Here is a 24087-nt window from a genome sequence, read left to right as displayed (position 1 = left end):
GGGAAGCTTCAGAATGGCAAAGATGTTTTTATTACAAATTATGTGATTAGATTGCAGTTCCTCTTTAGAGCAAAAATATTCAAAGCTCTCCTTTTGCTTCACTCTGCAGTTCATAAATCAGATGCAACATTTCTATGCATTATTGTGAACATATTTTTATAACATTGTAACGCATGCAGAGGTCATCCGAACGCTCACGTGTACTGTGCATACTGCGTGTTAGCATCCTCTAGTGCTGAGACTTGGCCAGCTGGAGGAATTTGATTTTTATTTGTAGCGCTGACATAATACCCATCATTCAGTGACTGTACAGAGTAGTAAATCTGGTGCAGACTCTAAATCCCAGCAATAAAAGAAATGACTTTTTCCTGACCGCAGTTTCCAGAATCCTTTTGTTTAGGACGCCACCAAGTGGCCGCTTTAAGAAAGCGCTCAGCCCTACAAAGGTGATGGTCCGCTTTCCCAGGGCAGGGAATGGGTTAACAATGCAGCATTTCCGATTTGCATTAATATATTCTTAATTGTGTCACATCCAGTTTCTCACTCTGATAACTGTTGTCTTAATTAGTTAGCCAGTCTTATCAGGAGCACGAAAAAAAAAAACCTTCTGTACACAAAGCGGCTTATTTAATAAGGCAAGGAGCAAAGTGCAGCAACCCATACCAACCAACTGGCAATCAGCTTTCATTGTTCTGACAGCTCTTATTTAATGAAAGGTAATATCTGATTGGTAGTTTTAGGTTATTTTACACATTATCATTCTCTTGGCCCCACTTTATGATAGAGTCCATTGTGGGTCAGAACGGATATTTAATTTTTTGATAGATGCTGGAGAGTTAATGTGTCTAGGTATGGGTTTTATTGCATACATAGCACTCTTTTGGAGGGAGTATGAGAAATGACCCTCCCCATACAGGATATTTAGTGGTGTTCGTACATGGGTCACGGTATCGACCCAGCCCCATGCTCCAGGGGCCCCACCCGGCTCCCCTGTACACCTGGATGGTGGGGGCGGCGGTATGTAGAGTAACTGATTCCTCCATGTAGCCGCTGAATGTCTGCTTCTCCTCCTCTCCCTCCTGCAGACATTCAGCAGCTGCAGGAAGGAAACGGAGAGCATTGGTTGCTCTACATGCAGCCACCGCCACCTCTCTATCCATGTCCTGTGCCCCCCCCTTTCCTTGTTTTAATGAATAAAGCCAGTGACCAGTAACGATCACTGACTGTTTTGTTCTTGTTTTTTTCATTCATAGCTGAGACATAGTAAACTGTGTTTACTATGCTTCGGTTTATGAATGAACAGGAAGCTCTGTAAAGAGCTATTCCTGTTCATTCATTACGTTCTGCTGAGGCTGCAGAGATGGAGATTGAGGTGTCCTTAATCTCCTTTCTCTGTCTCAAAGGTGAAGCATCAGAGGTCTGTTTAAACCCCTGATATTTCACCAAAGCCCTCCAACAGGGGCCCACCTTCTTAAATTGACAGGACTAATCTGTGTATCACATAAGCAGTAGCCAGCCTTTGGGAGCCAGAATTATTGTTGGTTGGTTGGAGAATCAAATACTTATTTTACTCACTGAACTGCAACTCAATTTATAACATTTGTACCATGTGTTTTTTTTCTGGATTTTTGGTTAATATTCTGTCTCTATCATTTAACCACTTGCCGACCAGCTGCCGCAGTTTCACTGCGGCAGGTTGGCTCGGCTGGGCAAATCGACATTACCTTAGGTCGCTTCCCATTGTGGCCTCTAAGGGGGGGGGGGGGGGCGGCGCTGGAGCCGATGCGAGCGCCTGGCGGGCGCGATGACCACCGGGCACCCGTGATCGCTTGTGACAGAGCGAGAACCAGGATCTGTATGTGTAAACCCACAGATCCTGGTTCTTTTAGGGGATAAGAGGCAGATCGTTTGTTCATACAAAGTATATGTCATACAGTGAGGGAACACATTTAACCCCTTGATCGCCCCCCCCCCCCCCCCCCCCGTGTTAACCTGCCAGTGACATTTATACAGTAAACAGTGCATTTTTATAGCACTGATCGTTGTATAATTGCCAATGGTCCCAAAAATGTGTCCAAAAGTGTCCAATTTGTCTGCCGCAATATTGCAGTCCCGATAAAAAATCGCAGATCGCCGCCATTACTAGTAAAAAAAAAAACAATAATAATAAAAATGCCATAAATCTATCCCCTATTTTGTAGATGCTTAAACTTTTGCGCAAACCAACCAATATACGCTTATTGCGAATTTTTTTTTTTTTTTTACCAAAAATATGTAGAAGAATACACATCGGCCTAAACTGAGGAAAAAATTTGTTTTTTTGAAAAAAAAATGTGGGATATTTATTATAGCAAAAAGTAAAAGATATATTGGGGGTTATTTACAAAAGGCAAATCCACTTTGCACTGCAAGTGCACTTGGAAGTGCAGTCACTCTAAATCTAAGGGGTAGATCTGAAATGAGTGGAAGCTCTGCTGATTTTATCATCCAATCATGTACAAGCTAAAATGTTGTTTTTTATTTTCCTTGCATTTCCCCCTCGGATCTACAGCGACTTTACTTCCAAGTGCACTTGCAGTGCAAAGTGGATTTTCCTTTAGTAAATAACCCCCATTGTGTTTATTTCAAAATTGTCGTTCTTCTTTTGTTTATAGCGCAAACAATAAAAATTGCAGAGGTGATCAAATACCACCAAAAGAAAGCTCCATTTGTGGGAAAAAAAGGATGTCAATTTTGTTTGGGTGTAACGTCGTACGACCGCGCAATTGTCAGTTGAAGTGACGCAGTGCCGTATCGCAAAAAGTGCTCTGGTCAGGAAGGGGGTAAATCCTTCCGGGGCTGAAGTGGTTAATCGCCTTTCTCTGTCTCAAAGGTGAAACATCAGAGGTCTGTTTAGACCCCTGATATTTCACCAAAGTCCTCCAACAGGGGCCCACCTTCTTAAATTGACAGGACTAATCTGTGTATCACATAAGCAGTAGCCAGCCTTTGGGAGCCAGAATTATTGTTGGTTGGTTGGAGAATCAAATACAGTGGAACCTCGGATTACGAGCATAGTCTGTTCCAGAAGTATGCTCGTAATCCAATGTACTCGCATATCAAAGCGAGTTTTCCCATTGAATTCAATGGAAACGAAAATAATTTGTTCCGCATTGACTTCAATGGGATGCAATACCACATGTGACCAGAGGCGGGGGGCGCCGGAGAGCCTCGGAAACGGCCGAAAAGGCCCGAGGGACACTTCGGCTGACCTTGGCAAACCTCGGAAAGACTCCGTTCACGAGCCGAACTGAGTCTTTTCCGAACGTTGCCGATCGGCGACTTTCGGCTCTGCTCGGCTCCGGCACCCCCCCACCTCAGGCCAAAAGCGGTACTGCACACCGCTTTTGGCCTAAATCCTGCTCGTTTTGCGAGACTCAGTTTAGGCCGATATGTATTCTTCTACATATTTTTGGTAGAAAAAAAATCGCAATAAGCATAAATTGATTGGTTTGCGCAAAAGGTATAACGCCTACAAAATAGGTTATTGATTTTTTTTTTTTATTACTAGTAATGGCGGTGATCTGCGATTTTTATCAGGACTGTGACATTGCGGCAGACAGATTGGACACTTTTGACACTATTTTGGGACCATTGACATTTATACAGCGATCAGTGCTATAAATAGCCATTGATTACTGTATAAATGTCACTGGCAGGGAAGGAGTTAACACTAGGGGGTGATCAAGGGGTTAAATGTGTTACCTAGGAAGTTATTCCAACTGTGGGAGGAGGGGACTGACTGGGGGAGGAGACCGATCGGTGTTCCTATATATTAGGAGCACACGATCTGTCTTCTCTCCCCTGACAGGACGTGGATCTGTGTGTTTACACACACAGATCCAGGTTTCTGCTCTGTCACAAGCGATCGCAGGTGCCCGGCAGACATTGCGGCCGATGGGCATCGGCTCCTCGGTGACGCGCACGCCCCCTATGCCGGCAGGAAGCCGAGGACGTCATATGACGCTCGCCCAGGATGGGAGATCCCACCCACGGACATCATATCACTACAGTCCGGTGTTGAAGTGGTTAAGCTTCAGTTTACTGTACATGGATGAGACAACCCATTTAACACGGGCAGGGGTGATTTAAATTATCAGCTTATATTTATTGATGCAAAACTTTTATTCCAAAAGAAAAAAAAACAATTTGCTCTGTTTTTAAAGGGTAAGTTCACCTTTACAGAAAAATCTGTAATGCCACGTACACACGAGCGGAATTTTCGACCGGTCTGGTCCGACGGTCGAGTCCGGCGGACAATTCGACCATGTGCGGGCTTCATCGGACCCGCAGCGGACTTTTTCGGTCGACGGACTTTAGATTTGGAACAGGTTTCAAATCTTTACGTCGGAATTCCGCTGGACCCAGTTCCTATAGAAAGGTCCACTCGTCTGTATGCTAGTCCGACGGACAAAAAACAAAGCTAGGGCAGTTATTGGCTACTGGCTATCAACTTCCTTATTTTAGTCCGGTCATTACGACATCACGTACGAATCCGTCCGACTTTGGTGTGATCGTGTGTAGGCAAGTCCGTTCGTTGGGAAAGTCTGTTGGAAGTCCGCCAAAAGTCCGTCGGATAGTCTGTTGGACCAATTTGGTCGAAAAGTCCGCTCGTGTGTACACGGCATAAGGTGAACTTACACAGGACCCCCTCCTCATCGACCAATGCCCCCGACCCCCCCCCCCGCCCCCGTCGCTGACCTGCAGTGCAGCGTTCTCCCATTATGAGCCCTGGTATAGCCACTTCACCGGGGCTTAGAAATCCCCTCGGCTTAATCTCCAAAACCTACCCCCGTCAGGAGGGATGATTTGGAGCATTATAATTGGGGGGTGCCGACCAATCAGATCCCACGTAGCCCGTCCTGTCAGTGGGGAAGAAGTAGAGAGAATGCCGAGGGGATTTCTAATTCAGGGCTCAAAACGGGAGCAGGTTCAGCGGGAGGGGGGGGGTGAGAAGGGGGTCCTGTGTAAGTTCACCCTACAGATTTTTCTGTAAAGGTGAACTGACACTTTAAAGAGTGAGCTGGAGTTTTGCTTCAATTTGTTAGTCTATCTGCTAATACTTTTAACACAACCCCCCCCCCCCCCGATTGACAATGCTGTTGTCTGCTGTGCTTCCTGTGCTCATTCCTCCAGAGTTCTATCTCACTAATACAGGAGATGAGTTACTGGCTGGATCAGATGAAAACACAGGAAAAAAAGCCAAAGAAAACTGATGCAGTGCAGCAATCACATCTAATGATTGGTTCAGTATATTACATTTTTGGTTTGGGGTTAAGATGACCTTTTTAGAACCCTAGTAGTGCCCCATACAAAGTGAAAGCTTTTGTGCCATTGGTGGCCTCCACTATATAAGAGTTTATGAAAGCAGCATTGCAGCACACTATATAAAGTGAACCTTTTCATTCCTGCACCACCACCAGAGATGAACATTTATTCATTGGACTGAATGTGTTTGCTGCATTCTAGAGTCGGCACGCTGCACTGAGCGCCAGTTACAACAAACCTGCAGTAAAGGTGGCAATATAATTCCAAGTCAGGAAATGCTGTTTTACACAGATTCCGGCAGCTGAAATCTCCAGGGCTCTTTGTCCTGATTACACAGCATGTTGTGCAAATGTCTTTTTTTCCAGTGTATAGGTTTATGTAGGACAGGGAGCATCTGCAGCGATTTCACAGTATAAATACAGCACTATAACAACTGTGCAAACACAAGGCTTCATTATCAGACGTTCAGACAAAAGAACAGTCCCCGTGGCCCCCAGTGCTAATACACAAATGATTCCACCCCTATCCAACTCGTAAAATGGATTAAAGAGCAGAAAAGAATGGGGTGGAACGTAGAGTCTATGCAAATTTTCTGCATATCGGTATTTGCACAGCGATAGGAATATGACAGTGGCAGGATAACCAATAGGTCTCCAGGGGGCAAGTGCTGCATCATGAAATGGAGGGGTGGGGATGAGTTTGGCCCTTTTATTCACACTTTTCAAAAAGCAAAAGCTCATTTGTTATGGTTGGCCATAAGAAAGGTAGTGTCTGCTCCCATCTCCACACTGCAGTGCGTTTTGAAAAATACGATATGTCCATTTTTTCTGCCCTGTAATCCAATGGGAGACCCATAGAAGTCAATCTTTTGTTGCTCTGAAGAACAAGCTTTGTTTCTCCATGTCCTTTGCAGACTGATTTGGAATGGGAGGGTCTGGTTCATTATAATCACTTGCTGCACTCTCAGTGTCCTGATGAGAAAAGTTGCAGTATCGGCATCCCTTTAGAAGTATTTATCCCTTGGGAAGTATCTCACTAAGAATGAAATTCCTTCCTGAATGTGCCATTATGGTGTAATCTTAACTTTAACAAGCTCTATCGTCTCCCAGATATGCCCTGGTGGATATCTAAGGGGGTCCTGTATGTTCCTCAAGTGTATGTGGATGGTACCTTCATCTCCTTTGATGTTCTTAATGAATAGACTGCTATGTACAGAGTGCAGAATTCAGGAGTGCGCTACTTACAGAGTGCAGAGTTCAGGAGTGCGCTATGTACAGCGTTCAGTGGTGTGCTACGTACAGAATTCAGGAGTGGGCTAAGTACAGAGTGCAGAGTTCAAGAGTGCGCTACATACAGAGTGTGTCAGGGACATGGCCGTCACAGGACTGGCAATGTCGCCCAGAACCAACATGGACACCCACAGAAGTTCTGAGGTGAGCAGGAGCTTGCGCCGCGCATCGGCACATGCACATGCGCAATACGACATGTGCACGGCAGCGTGCAAGTGCTGTGACAGACGCTGGCACCAACTGCCTTATTTAAGCCAGCCATTAGCAACAGAACATTGCTGGATTATCTCAGCTTCCCTTTGTGCATAGTGATTCTGTTTCCTGATCTGTGGACTACCCGTTATTGACCCGGCTTGCCTTGACCTCGCTTCCTGATCTCCTTGTTTGACCTTTGACTTGCTTCTGGACTTTGCTTCTGTTCCTGTCTCCCGTGAATGACCTTGGCTTGCCCCTGTTTATGCTCCGGACTGATTTATCCTGTATGACCCCTGGCCTGGCTCCTGGTTTCTCCACTTACCAAGCACCGCAAGTACAGCTATTGCTATCAGCCTGCTACAGTCATCCCTCAGTGGCCAGCCCATCTGACTATAAGCAAGCACCTGGCAAACTGTGCTTCTTTGAGCACCGCGCTCCCTTTCTCCAACTCAGGGGGCGCGCTGCCCTCTTAGCATCTCAATCTCCATACCTGCACCTGACAGTGTGCAGAGTTCAGGAGTGCGCTACATACAGAGTGCATAGTTCAGGAGTGTGCTATGTACAGAGTGCAGAGTTTAGGGGTGTGCTATGTGCAGAGTTCAGAAAAACTGGGTGTAAGGGCCACATTACAAGGTCCCACGGGCTTTGTGTTTGACATATGTCCTCTAGAGGTTGGCCTACTTGATAATTATGTCCCTCTTACCTGTAATCAAATTATGTTCTGTTTAATATTTTTCTATGCTAAAAAAGCGTTTTTGTTGCATTGGATGGATCCACCCACATTGCCGTATGTTTGCCACCTGATCAATCAGGCATTGCCTTTATATAAACCTATTTACAAGGACTGTGCCTGTCCAAAGAAAATCACAAATATGCGGCCTCATGGCGGCAACCTTGGCACCGAGTGGCCCCATATTTGCGTGCAACAGCACAAGTAGAGCTGTGCCGAGAGCGCCCCTGTCACTGTTACCGGCAGCTAACTGAAAGCTCCCGATCGCAAGATGCGATCAGCCAATCACAGTGGTCACACGATGTTAAGCCCCGCCTCCCGGCATTCTAAACCCCTTAAAGGGCTGGCTCTAAGGGGTTAAAAAGGGTCAGATGTACATCTTTTTTCCAGGTCTGGAGAGACCACTGTGTGTGTTTGTTGGATGTTTGTAAGCATGTTTTTTGTGAAGTTTGCTTATTGTTTCTTTTACTGTTGGCTGCATTGATCCGTCCTTACTTATGGTGCCAATGCCTCCAAGTATTCCTGCTAAGGGCTGTGTTATTCTATGGCTTGCTTGTAGTATCTTATCATGTCACGCCACTTTTCTGTTGTTGGGCTCTGCACAGCAGACCTTTCTGCCATCACCATGGTTTAGATGGCTCCTGTTTTGTTTTCTCAAAAAACAAAAAAAAAAATCATAAATAAACGCCTTTAAAAAAAAAAGTGAAACTCCTATTGCAGGGGTACCTAAGATCACACAAGCAGCAAATTACATTTCTGGGGGCGCTCTGTAAACCAATAGTGTACAGAAGGCCTCCAGGTTGCTATATTGCATTAAATTTTACAGAAAATTACAGTGGCTGCAGCTTAAAAAAAGAAAGAGAATTTTCAATCACATTAATTACAATATGGCTTGAGTGGCAATTATATACATAGTGTTTGGTATTTGCTATATTTTTTTCCACGAAGGTGGAGTTTCCCTTTAAAAAAAAGGTAGCATGTTTATGCACTGCCTCTTCTTTATTGTCTCAGAAGCTTGCTGTACTCTCACTTTCACCTACTGAAAGGCTAGGTTCACACTAGCTTGTGCTCTGAAAAGTCATCCTCAGTGGATCACTTTTCAGACTGCAGCTAAGCAGCTGCTGGAAAGGCATTCATTAGGCAGTCCTGCCACCTCCTGAATGCCTGTTTGAGGCTAATGTGGCGCAGATGCAAGCCAGGCGTTTGCCTAGTGGTTGCCCCGTGGACTTGAATGGTGGCCACCTATGAAATCAGCGTGCTGCATTCGATTATCAGCAGCTGCAACACAAAACATTGTGGCGGCAGCATGTGAACAGCCTCCTCCAGCTGTGGGTGGCCAAGGGGCAGTAAAACTCAGCCACCTGTTTTTACTGCCTCTTGGCCACCCGTGTGAAAGAGGCTTAAAAGGGATTGTTCACCTTTACCAAAAAAGTGCCTATGCAGGTAAGGGGTGTCTGTAGATAAAAACAAACTGTGCATCTTTGGCTAAGGTTGGATAATATACCCTTGCTATAAGTGTAGGCCATTTACATATCTCCCGAAGCCTGATTGAAAAACTCCCAGAGGTGGCATCAACCCATCCTGCCTTGTAGCTAGGATGTTGCTAAGGCACTCCAAGCCATTCCTGCTCACCCCATCACAGGAGGGAGCTCTCAACCCCCATCCCCCTGAACATGTGTGGTCCACTATCTCCTCTGCCGCAGCATCTCTGAGATCAGAGCTACTGTGACAGGTGATAGAGAGGGTATGCAAGGGGATTTAAATTATTTGGGAGTGTCTTAGCATTTTCCTAGCTACAAGCATACCTCCCAAGCGTCCCAGATTTGCCAGTGTTCTGCGCAGGACAGAGCTGCACTTCAGCTGATTTGCCGATCAGCTGGAGTGACGCGACCAAGGCACATGCGCACATCGTAGGAGGTATCTCGAGATGGGAGATACCATTTCACGCCCACAATTGAAACCTATACAAACAGCGGGGGGAGACCGTAGTTCTCACTTTGTGCCTTGCTGTTGCGGGGTGGCTTTACAGTGTGCTGATGGTCCGGGTTTGTCTGTGTTGCAGGGCGGGTTTGCTGTGTTGAACGGCTGTTTTGCCTGTGTGAAAGGGTGGGTTGTAACACAGACAAAACCAGCTCTTCAACACAGCCACTAGCCTCCCTCCAGCAGCAAGGATGCACAATCTGAGAACTAAGGTCTCCCCCGCTGTTTGTATAGGTTTCAATTGTGCCTGTGAAATGGTATCTCCCATCGAGAGATACCTCCTACGATGTGCGCATGCACCCTGGTTACGTCAGCCCAGCTGATCGGCAAATCAGCTGCTGTGCTGTTCCGTACGGCGCATGCACTGTACATACCGGGCACTTCTCGATAGCGGGCACTCCTCGACAGAACACCGGGACCAGTGTCCAGTGAATCTGGGCTGAATCCTGAAGTGGAGCTCAGTTCCAGAACTGGACTCCACTAGTCCACCTAGCAGGTGCGCACCGCGCTGAGCTGCAGCTGTCAAGGATGAGACTCGCTCAGTGCCCTGCCAGCACAGCTCCCCCACCTCCCACTGGCTGGCCCACCGCCCTACAACCCATACATATAGGAGAGGAGGGAGGCTAGGTCAGCTCCACCTCCTCCCCGTGTCCCCCTGTGCTCGCCCATAAACCTCAGCGTGCAGCCAATCCTGTGCTTATGAAGAGGTTGCGTGGGCGAGAATTTTAAAGCAGTGCACATGATGTAACTGCCTGAGATTCTAGAGACCAGTCAGCCTCAGGTGAGTGAACTCTTCCCTCTCTCTATTCCTTCCATGTACCATAGTGATCCCTCCTTTTTGCTTTCCATGCACCATAGTGATCCTTCCTTCCTCCCTTCCATGTGCCATAGTGATCCCTCCATCCTCCCTGCCTTACATGTGCCATAGTGATCCTTCCTGCCTTTCATGTACCATAGTGATCCTTTCTGCCTTCTATGTACCATAGTGATCCTTTCTGTCCTCCATGTGCCATCGTGATCCTTCCTGCCTTCCATGTGCCATTGTGATCCTTTCTGCCTTCCATGTGCCATCGTGATCCTTTCTGCCTTCCATGTGCCTTAGTGATCCTTCCTGTCTTCAATGTACCATAGTGATCCTTCCTGCCTTCCATGTGCCTTAGTGATCCTTTTGGGGCTGATATGTATCCCTGAGACTCCAGCTTGTGGCACAGCAATCAAACCATCTTTTATAGGTACAAGGAAGCCCAGTTTTTGTTCAACATGGCCCTTAAGCCCCTCCCACTATCATGTTTGGCCACCGCTGCTTTTTTGCTGTGGTGCATGCCGCAGGTCATTGTCTCCCTAAAATGTCCAAGTTCAAAATTTGGGAGGTATGAACAAGGCAGGTTGGGATGATGTCATCTAAGGAAATTTGTTAGTATGAGTTCCGGATGTACATAAATGGCCTACAACTATAACAAGGGCAATATTTAAATATTTGGTTAAAGCTGCACAGTTTATTTATATCTACAGCTTTTTGGAAAAGGTGAACTAACATAGAATTGGAAGCTGAACAGCACAGATGCAGTATAGGAATAAGATATAAGAATCTACAGTCCTACTCAGACCAGAAACACACGTGAGAAACTTGATTATTGTGGCTGCAAAGGGTATAAACCTCTGATTAAATTTAATGATGTGCACTTTTTGACTCCAACACAGTTGCAGTTTATTTTTTTTTTTTGTTCGGCATATCAGAAAACCCGGCCCTGAACTCATTACGTTAATCAATATTATCCTATTTTCAGAGGCTTGCATCCTTGGCTTGACAAAGGTTCCTTATAAAGAACACAGGTGCTAATGTGTAATTTGATAAAATTAGTAGCATACGAATGTTCTCTTTTGCTGCCTTGTAACGCTGGTTTTACATCACTAAACTTCAAGGTTCTATGAAGAACAGAACAAATAAATGTATTGATGATAAATGACCAGATGGAATTCCACATCTGGTAGCACAGAACATTCTATAATTGGAATCTAGAATTGAAAATGAACCAATGAAGTCCTTATCTGGCAGAATGTGGAAATAACTACCGTTTCCATTGCGGTATTGGTATTGGTTTCCAGGGTGCATGCCAAGTGGCCTGGGTACCAGGCCTGCTATGTGCCATAAGCATTTAATGTCCTCTGTCTGAAAGTAAAAGACTGACTTTGTGTAACTGTGACACTCACACTGCACACTATCAATAAAACCAAGCACCCAAACAGAATAAAAAAAAGAAGTGCACATGCACCAATGGGTAGAATATGTTCATTTTCATTCGGTTAGATGTCCATGCTAATTTACATGGACATGCTGAAACACAAGGACATGTAATGCTTGAATATGCACACATTCAGGTGCACGCACAATTTGAATCTTGGAGCCAGACAGCCTATTTAAAGAAGAATTCCAGGTATAGATATTCAGCTTGATAGGAGAAAGGATTTGGGACTTTAAATGAAGTGAGTGACAGATAACTTGTAAAAAAGTATTAAAATATTTTATTTCTGTAAATGAATGAAAAAGCATGACATATTACATTGAATACATATATGGGTATGGGTTAACCTCACACCTTGGGCACATTGCACGTCTTCCCTGGACCATGGCTTCATGTGGGTATTTAAGATATTATGCAACTATCAATACATACCACCAATTACACTTAGAAGTCTTCCATCTCCCTGGGTATTTTATGTGTGCACCTGGTCTCCCTGTAGGGTTTACCAACACAGCTCCCAGTGCAGACACTTCCAGCGGCTTCAGCCTATAGTACCGCATGTAATGAACTTTATCCGTTATAGAGGTTGTGCTTCTGCTCCTTAGGAAGTGGCGCAAATCCACGAAATGCGTCAAGGTTTTGGGATGCCGTTAATCTATGATACCTGTCTATTAGACCAGTTTTGCAACACCAATTTTTCCCATGACATGGAGTAAATTTTGGCTCATTATTTTCGTACATATATGAATTGGTTACTTTTTTCATGTGTATATACAGTTGTGCTCATAAGTTTACATACCCTGGCAGAATTTATGATTTCTTGCCCATTTTCCAGAGAATATGAATGATAACACAGCTTGAAGTCTTTTGGGGTATTCGTGGATGAGGCTATTTATCTTCTCAGATGGTAAAGCTGCCCATTCCTCTGGGCAAAGAGCTTCCAGTTCCAGTAAATTCTTGGGCTGTCTTTCATGAACTGCAGGTTTGAGATCTCCCCAGAATGGCTCAATGATATTGAGGTCAGGAGACTGAGATGGCCACTCCAGAACCTCCACTTTATTCTGCTGTAGCCAATGACAGGTCAACTTGGCCTTGTGTTTTGGATCATTGTCATGTTGGAATGTCTAAGTACGTCCCATGCGCAGCGTCCTGGCTGATGAATGCAAATGTTCCTCCGGTATTTTTGATAACATACTGCATTCATCTTGCCATCAATTTTGACCAAATTTCCTGTGGCTTTGTAGCTCACACATCCCCAAAACATCAGTGATCCACCACCGTGTTTCACAGTAGGAATGATGTACCTTTCATCATAGGTCATGGTCTCATCACTCCAAATGACTTTGTGCCAGAAGGTTTGAGGCTTGTCTCTGTGCTGTTTGGTGTATTGTAAGCAGGAAACTTTGTGGTATTTGCATAGTAATGGCTTTGTTCTGGCGACTCGACCATGCAGCCCATCTTTCTTCAAGTGCCTCCTTACTGTGCATCTTGAAACAAACACACCTCATATTTTCAGAGAGTCCTGTATTTCGCCTGAAGTTATTTGTGGGTTTTTCTTTGCATCCCAAACAATTTTCCTGCCAGTTGTGGCTGAAATTTTAGTTGGTCTACCTGACCTTGGTTTGGTTTCAACAGAACCCCTCATTTTCCACTTCTTGATTAGAGTGCTGCTGATTGGCATTCTCAATTCCTTGGATATCTTTTTATATCCCTTTTATACAGTTCAACTACCTTTTCCCGCAGATCCTTTGACAATTCTTTTGCTTTCCCCATGACTCAGAATCCAGAAACATCTGTACAGCACTGGATGAAAGATGCAAGGGTCTGTCAGGAGTCCAGAAACTCATTGACCTTTTATACACACGCACTAATTACAAGCAAACAGATCGCCGGAGGATGGTTACCTTTAATAGCCATTCAAACCCCTTTGTGTCAACTTGTGTGCATGTTATCAGGCCAAAATCACCAGGGTATATAAAATTTTGATCAGGGTCACTTGGGTAGTTTCTGTTGTCAATATGATTTAAAAAGAGTAAACACAATTGATTGATAATAAATGGCTTCAACCAAACATTAACCATGAGTGAAAGAAATGTTTTTGTGTTATTATTCATACTCTCTGAAAAATGGCCAAGAAATCATAAATTCTGCCAGGGTACGTAAACTTATGAGCACAACTGTATATGAAATTACCAATGGCTATGCATACTTTTCAGACCCACTGTGCTTTTTCATTTAATTTATCATGTGGAGCACATCTGGCTCATAATAAATATATATATATATATATATATATATATATATATATATATATATATATATATATATACACACACACACATATATAAATTACAGTCAGTTTATTGTGTATAGTATGAATTAATTCATATCCATATATGTATTCAATGTAATATGTCATGCTTTTTCATTCATTTACAGAAAGAAAATATTTTAATGTTTTTTACAAGTTATCTGTCACTCACCTCATTTAAAGTCCCAAATCCTTTCTCCTATCTATATATAATTAGGTATGGGGGCACATGTATTCATGCGCTCCATTTAAAGTCCCAAAAAGTACCTCTTCTAGATATTCAGCTTGGACTAATGGAAGTATGTATGTGCCTTAAATATATATATTTACCTATCCCTCTAGTAGTGTGCTAGAGAGGATAGGTAAATGTAAGCAGGCCTGGCTGGTTGCTAGGCCTGTTTGTTTTCATTTCTGGGCTGGGAGTGGCTCAGGGTAGTGTTGAGTGACTCACAGGTGGTATCTCTAGGACCTCCTACTTCTTTCTATAATCTTCTAGTGCTTTCTGGAAAGAGAAGCTGGAGGGGAGGCGAGGTCATTTGGGGTGTTCTGGGGAGTCCTAGCCAATCCCCAACTTGAATTGGCAGGGGGCAGGCTTCCTCAAATACCCTGGGTCAGCCCAGCTGGAGAGGAGTTGTTGGATGGAAGAGCTGGAGTCAGAGAGTGCGGAAGCTGTCAGGGCCCTCCAGGGAGCCCCCCAGTCCGGGGGGGGGGGGGGTGACCTTGAGCCTGGGCTCGTGTGTAGTCTAGGGTTGCCAACTATCCCAGACAGTCTGGGTTTTGAATCATGTGTTCAGGTTTCAGGTGGACTGAAACCTGGACACATTATTCAGACCCGGCAGTGGCTCCCCAAGTAACCAAGATAGTCACACACACAAATCTGTTGCCATCCGGGAGCTGCAGATGGCTATCTGGGGGCAGGTTCAGCATCACTGAGGAGCAGGGAGATGATGTCAGCAAGAGCAATTTTGCCACACCCACTGTTCACTGCGGCACGCTATGAGCACTGCATTACCACTCTCCTTGATGCACCAAATGGTGTCCCAGGTCACTAAAGTGTTCGGGTTTGCCTTGAAGAAAAGGTGGCAACCCTAGTGCAGTCGGGGCCACCTTCAGGAATGCAGGAGGAGGTCCTTGACTGGAGGCACAAGAGAAGTGCAAGGAGAGGACAGCGAGAGACAGAGCACTGCTAAAAGACTCCAGGGAGGACAACTGGTCACAGCCCGGAGGGCTGGTGAGTGAGGCACAGTCAGGAGGACTGGGGAGGCATGCCTGAAAGGACTGGGAGATTCCAGTCTGAGATGGGTGCAGAACCAGAAGTATGGACTGTGGTGGAAGGGGCTGTGGAAAGAGGCAGCTGCAGACAGGAGGGCTGGCAGGGCCTGAAGAGGGCGAACTGGGATCAGTAGCCAAAATTAGGGCAGCTACACAATTGGGGCAGACTTTTCTGCTACACCATTGGGGCCGGCAGTCCCAGCCTGTAAAGGGCATATGCTGAGGCCTGGCTGAGTCAGTGTCAGGCCTAACCAACAAATAGCGCCAGCTGTTCCTAGGGAACCAAGTGATGTGCTGGAGGTGACTAGGAGTAACAGTCTGCAGCAAGTAATGAGCTGGTGGAGTGAGGAGTAATGAGCTTCAAGCAAGTGATGTGCAGGAGGAAGCTGAAGGAGTATGTACAGGGAATGTACACATTTGTCCCAAAACCAAGTGCTGTTTCATTGATCTATGCTGCATCCCATATCTCCCATGCCCATCCAAGTTATACCCCTCAAAAAAAAAAAAAGTTCACTGACTGCTTTGTGTCTCGAAGTGCCTGAGAGTGAATCCGGGGCTGGGCAGGATGACAGCCAAACCACATTTCGTAGCAGCCCCTGCTACATATAAACTATATATATCCATATAGATATATATATCTATATGGGATCCCCATGGAAGCTGAAAAACACTGCATTAGGTGCCACTATCACTACTAGCTCCCAGGCCCCATGCCAAGTGACTGCCCTGCTGCATTGCGAAGAGAGAAGAGCACCTGCTCAACGCTATTCAGAGATCGCTTTGTATTTGCTCAATAACTGCAAAGCATTCTCCGATTGGATAAGGTGTGGAGACAGAGCAGTGACATCAAACATCTGCACCTAGTGCAATCAGAGAACACTTTGTCATGCATGTGACCTCCAGTGTTCAATAAGCAGCAGGGCAGCTGCTCGCCATGGGACGAGGAAGCTAGTGGAGATCACTGGAGCAGCAGTGCCTATTACCACATTGATTTCCAGCTTCTAGAGCACATGTCAAACACCAGGCCCGCGGACCGAATCCAGCCCATCAGGCAATTTCATGTGGTCCTCAAACCTCTTTTGCACCTGTGGCATCCCCCTCGTCTCTGCCTCCATCTTATCTCAGCTGTCGACAGGAGAGAGAGGAGGACAAAACTCCTCTGCCAGATCCTGCGCTTCTCTGTGCAGCCTGCGAAGAGGCACGTCTCTGCCCCCCACGCCTCAGGAGTCGACAACAGAAATTCCTTCTACAGATCCTGTGTCTCTCTGTGCAGCCATAGCATCCCCTGGTCTTCACCTCTCCTGCTCTCAGCATTCAGCTGACTCCAGCCCTCCTGTGTTCCTCCTCCAGACCTTGCACTTTCTGCTTCCCAGCTCCGCCCCCAGCTTCTTCCCAGCAGCAGCACAAGGTAACGGGGTGCACTGTGATGTAAGGGAGGGTGGGGGAGTCTTGACTTCTGATGTAAAGAGGGGGGGGGGCTCTGGACATCTGCTTATAATTATGAGAATAATACAGTTCTATGACAGTTGAAAAGGAGGGTCGTACACCACTGGTATCGAGTCATTACTAAAACCAGTAATAATTGAATGCAAAGGTAATTATTTAACATGATAAAGATTAGATACATTTATAGTCTTACAGGTACAACCAGCCCATGTAATTTAATGCTAATGCAGCCCGCAATGTAATTGAGCTTGACACCCCTGTTCTAGAGGGATCAGCAAGGTATGGTATAGCATAGTTACCTTGGTTCAAGCTGTTACAAAGTAGGTATGTAAAAATATTCATACCTGAGATTCATGTTTAGGGAAGAGAGCTAAATTAGGAAGCTGCTGCATGGTCGTCACACTGCAAATTGAACCCTGAACCTCCACCTGAGATCCACTTTCCTGCTTCTGACCCAGGCTGCCCTTGGACTTGTCTCTGCTCTGGTTGCCGGCTTGCTATTGACCTTGGCCAAGTTTCTGACTATGACATGTCTCTGCTGATTCCTGGCTTGATCTCCGCTAGCTTCTGACTGCAACTTATCTCGACTGACCTTCACCTTGCTTCCTGATAACCATTCTGCTAACTTTGAGGAGTGACCTCAGCCCATCTCCTAGCCACAATTTTGCCTTCCGCCCAGCCTATCTGTCTTCTCAGTTGCCCAACCACCAATTTTTTTGGACCATGCTTCCAGACTGTCATGGGTTGCAGTGTTCCTGCCAGCTGGTTTTTCCAATCTACTCCCTGGTGGCACCCTCACCTGGTTCCTCAATGATCCCAATATGCAAGCTGCATGAGTACCTCTGCACTCATCTTTCAGAAGTGAGCACTGGTGGACTGGAATCTCGGCACATGTGGATTGGACCACTCTGAGCCTTTTCATTCCCTGTTACCATTTCAGGGGAGTTTGGTCCAAGTTTTGTAGCATTGTTAGGGGAAAGTAGCAGGCAATAACTGGCCTGTTGAATCAAAAAGAGAACCTGCCCCAAGTATACATTTGGAGGCTTTTTTTAGGCTTTAGGGGAAGTCAGTACACACATAGGGGTGGATTTACTAAAGGCAAATAGACTGTGCACCTTGCAAGTGCTGTTGCTCTGGAGCAACAGCTCACTGTTCACACAGCTCTTATACAAGCTGATGCCTGTGTAAAACAGGCCCAAGGCCAGAAACAACCCAGTGGTGCTGAACAACCTTCCCTTCCTCTTCAGCCATGTAGAGCTGTCGGCTTTAGCAGAGTAAATAAAAGCCATCGTGCAATGATACAAAATGCATGTAAAACTTGACCCTCTTAAATATCAACTGACCCTTTCGGTGTAGAATTAAATACAATTGGGAACATGTAACTATTTTAAATTGGCCACTGCCCCCACCTATAACTGGCCTTCATAGCAAGGAGCACATGGAAGGGTAATGCATGCAAAACAAAACCAAAGAAAATTCCCAGTCCAACTTGCCAGCCAGTCTGCAACCAACCGAATTATCCTAAGGAAGACAAACACAGTGGACACCGCTCCAAACAGACCGTGGCTACATGCACATCTGCATGTGCTGAGATTCACCTGGGCCGCAGCCGTGTTCAATGTAGACAGAAGATGGAGATGGCCACACTCCAAAACAGATGAGATTAAAAATGTTTTTAATGCAAAATCCAGTTAAAAACACAGGAAATGAATACACTCCCAAGATAGCGCGTAAACGCGTTTCACACATCAGTGAATAAGCACTGATGTGTGAAACGCGTTTACTGGCTGTCCTGGGAGTGTGTGTATTTCCTGTATTTGTAACTGGATATTCCATTAAGATATTTTATCCTCATCTGTTTTGGAGTGCGGCCATTTCCATCTTATGTCTGAACTGAATTATCCTATCAGGGGTTTCGTTAGCACACATTTGCAAATACATGCGTAAGCTGCAGAGCAGCTCCAATGCACCCCCCTGGCTGGTGAGTAGGGCTGGGAATTTTCTATAGTTTTGTTTTGCATGCCTTGCCCTTCCATGTGCTCCTTGCGGTGAAGGCCAGTTATAGGGGGGGCAGTGGCCAGTTGTTTGCTACTGATGTAATATTGGTGAGGGGACACACTGGAAACCTTTGCTGCCATTGTGCTATGTGTCCAGTGTACCCCTGTGCATTTAGGGAGGGGTGGGCTACTTCCAGGCTCACCTACTCTCTAGCTATCCATTAGGAATGCATTTGCTTCTACTATGGAGGCTCTCATAAATTTACAAGAGTTAGAACTGCAGATAATAATGGGGTGCCTTGGAGCGGCTCTACAGCTTACACAACTTTTTTTTTAAAGAAAAACCCTGCAAGACAATTGCATAATGTGCTAGTATGCATGCATGAAATACTTATGTAGCAAGGTCCCGGGCCTCCAGAGGCCCAATGGTGACCTCAAGAGTTAGGGAGAGCTGACATCCTTCCTTGTAGAGTGGGTTAACAGGTATGGTGGGTGTAATGCAAGATGAAATGATGGACACCAGTCACTTTTTGAATGCAAACAAGAGATTTATTGTCTCTTAACAAGAACTATGGAAGAGCGGGTTAGGGCCAGGACACACTTGAGTAGATGCAATGATAATTGGCAGACTCCAAGACTGTATAGGTAGACAGCTATACAGGGAAAGGCCTCCAGCCGGATGCCACGTCTGTATAGGTAGGGCCGATGTCTCCTATGGAAACTGGACTTGTAACAGTCAATAAAGGTATTTGCACATAACTCTTGGTAACACAGAATAGTTCTGTTATCTCACAGTATCCCAATGTAGATCTTCACTCACTGAGCTCCCAGTCTCTCACTAGCCTTCCAGATCCAATCATCACTGGAGCTCTTCCACAGCTATCCCGCTGTACACTCCTCAAGCGTCAACCCCGCTAACCTGCTGGGTCCCTGGCTTGGCACTCGCTGAAACTTTCCCATATCTTCATTGTCCCCGGCTGGTGAGAAGACTGCTCTGGTACTTGCTCAAGCTTATTCACAGTGGTCTCCGATAACAAGGTGGATGGTCCCTTAGTGGCAACTGCTTCCCTTTTACCTCAGACCACAACTGGTTCCCCCTGTCCGGCTGAACCTTCACAACCCGGTTGGACTCCAATCCTGCAGTCCCAACCCTATGCTGCTTCTCCTGCTCCTGGTTAGGCCTCAGGCGGCCTAGCAGCCAGGTGTCCCCGGGATAGGCCTCAGGCTTCCGGCCTAACAGCCCGGGGCGGCATAACACATGTCCACCCAGACAGCTGTCCAGGTGGCACAGAACCCCAATCACCTGACTCCACCCAAATAAATAGGCTCTCCCAGCAGGCCAGGGGACTAAAGAAACCCCTGCCAATTGGCTGAGATGCCCATCCATTCATAATCTGACCTTGCGAAGCCCTTGTCAATCTAAGGTCAACAGCCACAGTGCCACCTAGTGACAGAAGTGAAAAGGTGCAACAATTCCAGAATTAGAGAGGAATTAGTGGATCTACTAACAATTAACCAGGACAATTATTACCTGGCAAACTAAATTTGTTAGTAACCCTGCCTAAACACCATGGTGATACACTTACCTGAGAACAAAGCCTTCCAGCAGCGTGCTGTCACCGCTGACAGGGCTTCCATCTTCACCCGGTCTTCCTTCCATGTCTGCGTCTTCCGGCTGTCTGATTGGCTGCATCATGATCAAGTCACGCCCGGGGAGTCATGGACCGCAGCACGGAACTCTGAAGGAACGACACAGATATGCTGTCCCTTCACAGTGCATACGCCGGTGACATCACCGGCTGCATGCAGTGTGAATATCTCCTAAATCGTGGAGGTTTAGGAGATATTCACTGTACCTACAGGTAAGCCTTATTATAGGCTTACCTGTAGGTACAAGTAAAAAATAAATAAAAAAGGGTTTACTCCCACTTTAAAGCAAACTGTTAGACAGGATAATTCGGTTGCAGACTGGCTGGCGAGTGGAGCTGGGAATTTTCTTTGGTTTTGTTTTGAACCTTTTTAAATTGTATATTTACTAAAGGCTTAAAATGGTAGTTCTCATTTCAGGTATTGCTGAGAACAATAAACAAAGAGTGATAGAAGGGCTTACATACTATTCTTTCTCAAGAGCCTAGGCCTGCCTTTCTAAACCTTTTTCCCCTCACGGGAACTCTTGAATAACTAGCCTAGGCACTAGGTCATGTGATCTCTGCTGAAGGGACGAACAGCCAATCTGAATTCTGACCTTTTATACCAGCAGAGATCATATGACTAAAGCTTAACACGTGACCAGCACTAAATAGAGCCAGGAACAGCATTTTTACCAGGTAAATAAGTAGTCTATTATCAATCTGTCCTAGCTGAGTATTAATATTATATTAATATTTGATCATAGGTTCAATTTATATTAAGTCAGCAATTACTTGAGCTGAAACAAAGTAACACACAGCACTTATGGCCCGGCATCTATGCTACTAGAGCCCTTTAGAAAACTCAAGACCTACAGAGAGGGGACTTGTACACCCCCTCCATTTCCCACAATGCAGTGCTATGTGTCTGTGTAACCTATCATCAGACCTAAGTACTGTCATATCTCTGAATGCTAAACACATCAAAACTTGAAGTGGCTGGCCTACAGCAGCAGAAGATAATGCCGAGCACCTCTCCTGTCAACTACGAAGAGGAAAATTATGCCATAGTGGATACAGGATTGCCAAGACACGACAACTGGAAATTAGAAAAACATCTGGTATGATGAATCTTGATTTCTGACGAGATGTGTAGATGGTAGGGTCAGAATCCTTTGGGATGAACAAGAATCAGAGGTTTATAGCATCCCAGAGGAACATATCTGCCACCTTGTTAAATAGAGAAAGTTAAGAATTCATGTGGTTCTAAAGACAAAAGGGAGTGCTACTCTGTGTTAAATAGGTGTTCCTGACTGTCTAAATCAGCCATTGTCAACCAGGGTTCCTCTAGAGCGGGGGTCTCCAAACTTTCTAAACAAAGGGCCAGTTTACTGTCCTTCAAACTTTAGGGGGGCCGGATTGTGGCCAGTGGGGGAAGTAAATGTATTGGCGTAAGTGGGCGTAAACAATGCCCCATCATTGGTATTAGAGGGAGGAATAGTGTCCCATTGTTGGCATCAATGGGAGGAATAGTGTCTCACTATTGGTGTCAGTGTCAGTAATGGTGCCCTATCATTGGTATCAATGAAAGGAATGGTGCTCCATCATAGGTGTCATTGGGAGGAATAGTCCCTTATCATTGATGTCAAGGGGGAATAGTGTTCCATAATTGGTATCAGTGGCACGAATAGTGTACCATAATTAGTGTCAGTAGGAGGAATAGTGCCCCATCATTGATGTCAGTGGGAGGAATAGTGTCCCATCTTTGGTGTCAGTGGGAGGAATGGTGCCCCATCATTGGTGTCAGTGGGAGGAATAGTGTCATCATTGATATCAATGGAAAGCATAGTGTCCCATTGCTGGTACAATTGGCAGCAACTATCCAACTGTTGTTGGCTGTGGGGAGGGGGGAAGAATACCCCAAGGGCCAGATAAAATCAAGCAAAGGGCCACGTCGGGCCCCCGGGCCACAGTTTGGAGACCACTGCTCTAAAGCAGGGATATGCAATTAACGGACCTCCAGCTGTTGCAGAACTACAAGTCCCATGAGGCATATCAAGACTCTTACAGCCACAAGCATGACACCTAGAGGCAGAGGCATGATGGGACTTGTAGTTTTGCAACAGCTGGAGGCCCGCTAATTGCATATCCCTGCTCTAGAAGTTGCTAGGAGTTCCTTGAGCTGTGGCTGATTGACCCATTTGATGATGTCAGCATAGTCCTTAGTTCAGCACCACTTGGTGGAGCCAGTAGCATGACACTGGTGATCTTTTCAGTTGTCTGTAAAGGTGGCATTCTTCCCAATGAGCACCACTGTAAAGGGGAAATTTCCCAATGACCCTGACTAATATTTTCAGCAGTTGTTCCCTGGGACCTGAAAATTATTTTAAGGGTTCCTCTTGGGTAAAATGCTTAAGAAAGTCTGGTCTTAAAAGTACGAGGGTTCTTCAAAAAATATCTGCACTTTTAACAAGTTTAGCAGCCATCTTCACCACAGCACGACAAGTCTTATACTAAACTGCAAGGCTTGATAGACAGCAGTGGCGGTGCATCCATTAGGGGCGCCCGGGCGCCGCCCCCTCCGTCATGCCACCCCCTCTGTGTAGAATGGATAGATTCATGCATAGTATGAATCTATCTATGGCCACTGTAGCCACCCCCTATTCAGGTGTCAGACCCTTTTCGGCACCTGAATTACAGCGGCGGGGGTGGTTTTTGAAGCACCTGATTAGAGCCATAGGCTCTAATAGGCTTCAAAAAAGGTGGACTCGGAGAGCAAAGCATTGCGTTTGGTGCCCACCCAGGTGTGTTAGAAAAGCGAATGAATATTCCCTTTTCTAACACTGAACCGCCTCTCAGCCAATCAGGAGGCGCGAGTCTAATACCCGTCACCTGATTGGCTGAAGGCACAGGCGCTCCGATTGGATGCCTAGCAGAAGGAAGAAGAGACAAATGGAGGACACTGGAGCCGCTGCCTGACCCGCTCAAAATTTTGAGCACCAGTCGCCACTGATAGACAGACTAGTCACATGACTGTCCAAGACACGAATACTACTCCCCTCGTCCTCACCATTTCCAACGAAAATATAAAAGTGCTGAAACTTTTTGAAGACCCCTTGTGTATTTATTTATATACTGTGTATATATATATATATATATATATATATATATATATATTTATTTATTTTGTGGGGTTTTTTTGCATTTAACTTAAAAACTGACATTTAAAAAGGGACAGTACATTGGTTTTATGTCCTGGGTTAAAGCTGCACAAATCCAAGCTGAACCAATGAAGGAGCTAATTAAACAGCTGTCCCTGGCTAATATGCAAGTGCAGACTCGCCACGAGGAAGCTAATCAGTGCTTGGCAACCCAGCTGGTGGTACAACAAACTCACCACAAAGAGGCACTGGCTCTGCAGCAAGAAATTACTCGCCTGTTGGTGGCCCAGCTGGCAGCCCAGCAGGCAACCCAGCAAGGGGTTATGCAGGCTCAGGTGACTGGCTTACAAGAAGCAGTGCAACAGCTTTCTCAGAGGTGTGAGCAAGTGGCTCGCCCTAGCCCTGTTGCCCCTGGTCCTCTTGGAAGTTGACACAAGCAGAAAAAAAACTACGCTATAGTTGAGAGAGAGTGTGTGGCCATTAAGTGGGCTCTAGATTCCCTCAGATATCTCTTGGGGAGGAAGTTTA

Source organism: Aquarana catesbeiana, linkage group LG10 (genome assembly GCF_042186555.1).
Source record: "Aquarana catesbeiana isolate 2022-GZ linkage group LG10, ASM4218655v1, whole genome shotgun sequence".
NCBI classification, from domain to species: domain Eukaryota; kingdom Metazoa; phylum Chordata; class Amphibia; order Anura; family Ranidae; genus Aquarana; species Aquarana catesbeiana.
Note: the sequence above shows the minus strand (reverse complement) of the source record.